This window comes from Physcomitrium patens, chromosome 1, assembly GCF_059467195.1.
Source record: "Physcomitrium patens ecotype Gransden chromosome 1, ASM5946719v1, whole genome shotgun sequence".
In the NCBI taxonomy this organism is placed as follows: Eukaryota; Viridiplantae; Streptophyta; class Bryopsida; order Funariales; family Funariaceae; genus Physcomitrium; species Physcomitrium patens.
Window position 1 is genome coordinate 26351681 of NC_143410.1, and position 6000 is coordinate 26357680.

Here is a 6000-nt window from a genome sequence, read left to right on the forward strand (position 1 = left end):
ACAAAACAATATATAGTTTTGCTTAGTAAGAATGCTTGCAAAACTTAATAAACTAACTTGATATGTTTACAACATTAAATATTGAATATCCAAATTCCAAAAGACTAAGAAAGAGAGTGTATACTTGTCTTTCTAAGGATGTTTATAACACCTAAAAGTTTTCTAATCACTATTTCCTTCATATATTAGCAATGTTGCTTTGATTAATTACTAGTAGTGTTCTATGGTCATGTCTTTACTCAATGTTCTCTTATAGTATTGACATTTTTCAATGCTACAACTTTCACTAAAAATTACTAACATTATCCATGGCGCATACACAAGGCTCTATGGTTGCCTAGATTATAGGGCATTGGCAAGGATAATTTTTATCTAGGATTCAATGCACCACCTCTCATAATTCTTATTCTCTAATAATTAATATTTTTTTTGCAAGGAATAATATAAATTAATAAAATAAACACTAAATATGTAAAAAATTGAGCACAATAGAAAGGTAAAACTAAATTATTCAAATGTAGTAAAAAAATACATTTACCAAATCATGAAAAGAGCATAAATGTATAAAAATTCGGGATAAAAAAGAAAAGACCACCTTGGAAAAGTGTTTTAAAAATATGTATAAAAAACAATTGATTAAAAGAAAAGAAAACTGAATTAAAATATTAAACAATAAACTTAAAAGTTTAAAAATAAATATGAGATTAAAGGATTTATTAAATAAATATATAAATATATAAATATATGAATATATATAAATATATAAATATATGAATATATATAAATATATAAATATATGAATATATATAAATATATAAATATATGAATATATATAAATATATGAATATATATAAATATATGAATATATATAAATATATGAATATATATAAATATATGAATATATATAAATATATGAATATATATAAATATATGAATATATATAAATATATGAATATATATAAATATATGAATATATATAAATATATGAATATATATAAATATATGAATATATATAAATATATGAATATATATAAATATATGAATATATATAAATATATGAATATATATAAATATATGAATATATATAAATATATGAATATATATAAATATATAAATATATAAATATATAAATATATATAAATATGTAAATATATAAATATATATAAATATATAAATATATATAAATATATATAAATGTATAAATATATATTTATATATGTGTATATTAAATTTATAAGTGACTAAATTTATTTAATGTTATGTGATGTTAATAAATTTTAACAAGAAAATCACAGATAAAAAAAATTCATATTTTTTTGTTTATTAACCATGAATAATCTTTAATTTAAGGACATACAAAAAATTATATCAAAGAAATAAAAAGAAATTATTAAATTTGCTAGTAGTTTATAGTATGCAATAAGAATCAAGAATGATAATAATAATATTATTTTTTCATTATAAAGTATTGAATTAATTTAAAATTATACTTTTAATATATAATTTATTTTTTTATAAATTATAAAGTTTAAATACAAATATGAATTTATATTAATTTAAAGTTTAAATTATTTTTTTTTGAACATGAATATTTAGTATAACCAAGCTTATTACAATAATAATCAAGTATTTTTAGATTTTAAAGAATACGCTCAATAATAAAATCAATGAATAGAACAAGTAAAAAAGATTAACAATTGTCTTTAAAAATAGTAAGAATGAAGAAATTTTTAGATATTATATATTATATTTAAAGATATAAAAGATTGTAAGCAAGGATGGACTAAAGAAGAGAATGAGAAAAATTAAGAATGTGAAAGAACAGCGATGAAAAAAAAATATATAAATAAATAAGAAAGAAGTAGATGAATAATAAAGAAAACAAAGGCACGTATATATAGGAGAAGGATGACATTAGTGGCAACAAAGAAGAAATGGAGTTCAAAGAAGTGCAAAAAGTGAAATAAAAAGAATATAAAGAAAAGTCAATATATTTGTATTTTTAGGTAGATAAAAATTTTGTTTTTGTTTATTATTTATAATTTTTAAAGAGATATATAGCAGAGCAACTTTGAAATTATTAAGTATATTTTAAGATGTGTTTTACAAACAAGATATTAATTTATGAAATATTTTATGCAAGAAAATATGTTATGGTATTTAATATATATATATATATATATATATATATATATATATATAATAATTATTAGTTATTTAAGATTTAGTTGATGAACTATTTTTTATTTTATTTTTATTCATTTTTTTCAATATATTTCTATCAATTTCTTTTGATAATTTTAATTGAACTTTATAAAAACATACTTCTATCAAATTTAGAATATAAGTTCTTGTGTGACTTGTTAGGTCCAAATTTATTACAAAATCATTTATATTTTTTGTAAATATTTTATTTTGCAAATTTAGTTTATAGATTTGTGTGGATTTATTTTTATTTTATTTATTACTTAATTTATTCTAATTAGATAAGATAATTTGGATTATGATTTTTTCTCATGATAAAAAAAATTGAAATGTCACTTTAACAAAACTATCTTGAAATTCGCCCTTTTTGGATAAATGTCCTCTGTTGGGTTTTCATCTGCAAGACATTATTTGGATTAAGGGTTTTGATTACTTCATATTGTTTTCTTAGCTTTGAAAACAAGAAGCAAATATATATATATATATATATATATATATATATTTGTTGCAAGTATATTTCAAAACTTTGTAAGATTGTGTATAGGATGGAGACTATTTTAAAGAGACAAAGGAAGGTAAATCTTACCACAAACTCAATTTTAGATTCATATCTTGTTGTTGACTATGATACAATCACTTCATGTTTAACACTACAAATCCTTTTTTTTTTTTTTTTTTTTTGAAATGAAAAATGTTCACATCTTAATTGAGCTCTCCACTCTAAAGTTAACAAAGTAAGAGGACATGCCAAATTGTTTTTTGATTTGTCCAAAGTCTTCATTTTATATAAATATGCATGTAGAAATAGTTTCTTCCTAACCAAGGGAGTCCCCATAAGTCATCCAATGAATATTTGTTGACTCCAAGAAAGTAAATATTTCATATATTTCCTCACTATCCAAGAATGTAAATATTTCACTCACACACAGTACAGTAAATTATACAGGTAAGCAAGGAAATGTAAAGAGTACATTTTCATCGTCTCGTTTATTTGTTAACATATTTTTTATTCATTTAATTATTTTCCTTTCCTCTTTCTTATTGGCTATTACCAGGAACACGTTCAGTGTTGTGGGGAAAACCAAGAATTTAAGTAAAGAAAGCAGCTTCTGCATGCTATCTGGAGAAGAGCGCATGCATGAGTGAGGAACTGCGGTATTGTAGACATTTCACTACGTCTTTTGGATGATCAATGCTAAGCCTTTGCGGTCAAGGTGGAAGCTATGAAGTCTCGGATACAAACTGTTTCTATGCAAAACGAGAACCATCTCTTGAAAAATGGCATAAGAACTCGTCTCAAAGAACCTGTTAGTGTAACTTTTGCAAATGGCAAGTTGGTTATGGAACGCAGTTGGGAAGTGGGTCCAGCGTAAGAATGGCTATGGAGTTCTAGACCTCGTTTTCAACCTGTTGAAAGGAAACATTGAAGGAGGCATGGTTTTTCAATTACTCCGAGCTATTACAGAGATTACTACCGTGGAGGATTGGATTGAACGGTGGTTTCAACCAGGGCAGGTTTGATTTATTACAGAATTGAAGTTAGCTCCCTGCACCGGCGGTACAAAACAATTGATGACTTATTTGCCAGGATCATGAAAATCATGGGCGTTGTACCTCCACAACCTACTCCTGAGGTGCGGGGCTCAATCCCTTAGAATCCTTGCAGACCAAAGGCAAAGGATATGAAGGAAGATCCGGAATACATTCCAAATCTTACGTGGATGGAATCAATAGCCATTATTCTATCGCCATTTTATGTTCCATCTTGTTCAATTTGATGTGCATTGTCAACTCTGGCTGTGCGTTGGTGTTCAAGTCATTGAAAGGGGCGCCAGAGGCGTTTCTGTGGCGTGTGAGAAATCCTATGTCCGCAGAATTTAGCAATACTTCGGAACACAAAAATTAATTTTACTTTAATCACTTGTTTGTTCACACGGAGGATGCATCAAGCAACGCACATGTTCGTGTCTCCCAACACACCCAGTGGGTTCTACCATAAAGTTTCCCAATTCCCCAAGTTGGAACGTCACGGTACACAGTAGGAATCCAGATAACTACGGCTGAGAGACTCGTGCTTGGTCCTATGAGAACGTCGGAGATTGGGGAATTTATGATAGATTTTGATGGCTCCGCAAAAGGATCGGAGTACACAAGCCGCAAGCGCTTTGACTGAATCACATCAGAACGGGGGCAATGGATAGAAACCTCGCCAAGGCTCTAGTTATCCATGGCTGCGGATAGATCTGCCCCAAAACTCTTGCCTGTCCAGGACTGGACCCGATCACCTTGCCCGCCTTGCACCCATCGGGCTGCTCTGCGAGGATACAAAACACGTCAAAGAAAAGCTCCATCTGTTCGACGTACCTGGATTCTGTCTCTCTGGCGCACATCTGACGTAAGTTTCGGGCCGGACTGGTGGTCTGCATGGCGGAAATATTTTCCTCATACTGTTTGTTTGTGCTTCTGTTTGCGTGATTTTGTTTGTGGACAAGGTTCTAATCAATGACGCACAGCCCCGAGGCTGTGCGTCGAGTCCCTAGGGCAATCCTGACCCTCGACACATAGCAATAGCCCTCAGGGAGACTGTGCATCAACTTTTATAAGTCTACTGACGGCGCACAGCCCAGAGCTTATGCGTCGAGTTCCTGAGACAATGTTGAACCTCGACACCCTGTACCCGATGCCTCCACCACAAACCATCGTCAGCGCCACGGCGGTGTATCGACTAATTCGTGGACTCCCCATCCCTTCCTTTACTCACGCACTTAGCACATGGTGCCACCGCTGCAGCCCTCGCAATCGATTTTTCGAGGCTGCCAGTTTCCAATTCGCCGATCTGAAGCGTGGGTGGGCGCTAGGATCGTCCCGCATCTGCGCAGTGATTCCTGCCAAAAGACCTGAGGCTCCCCCAGCCACAGCGGCGTGGAATTTGCAAGGAATTCAAATATGTATCCACGATTCTCCTTGAAACTACGGAAACGTCCTCACGACCGTATCGGTGAAATAGTTGTCTCTAATCAATCCCGATTTACGAACACGAACAGATTACCACTTTGCAGAAGATGCACATATGGATGGAGGTTGTTGTTCTGGTTATCATTGGTAATGCGTGGGTGTTTTCAGCTGATGGTCGGTGTTATCAGCCCAATGCCGACAAATTTGTGATTAGAAAACTCAGTACACCTATGTACTAGTTGTGTGACTCTGACAGTGAGCTTTGTTTTGATGGAAAGACAGAGAGGTACGTTATAGTCAGCGCTTTGAAGGTCGCGACGATTTCTGCACATTCCAGTTCTTCTCGGTTTTTCGTGGTTATATTCACCTGCTCGACAGCAAACGCGGCAGATCCATTCCATCTCATGGCTCAAGATGGATTTCATCAAAGCGTGTCCAAAGCATCCCTTCGTAGCTTTGCAGCAGTAGTGATTCGTCACTTTCTTGACTGATGCGGAGCCCAGGATGAGCTTACTGCTATGACAGGAATTTGGTGCCTTTCTAATTTTTTTTCTTTCTTTCTTTCTTTCTGGCGTGAAGGTTGCATGATCTACTGCAGCCGCTGGAGAGGGAGCACTTCGTCACGTTACTCTTTTGCTGCTGCTAGCAGCAGCAATTTTTTATTGAATCTAGTAACAGATACGTCAACCGAGTGGAACGTGCTTGCGCTCACAAGGGCAGGCGCAGAGCTTGCAGCTGAGGAATTTAGGGTGAGTTCCTCTGGCACCCTCCTCTCCTCTCCGATGTGAATCATTTGATCCTAGAGTACGCAGCCCACTTCTGCATGCCGCTTTCATGTGG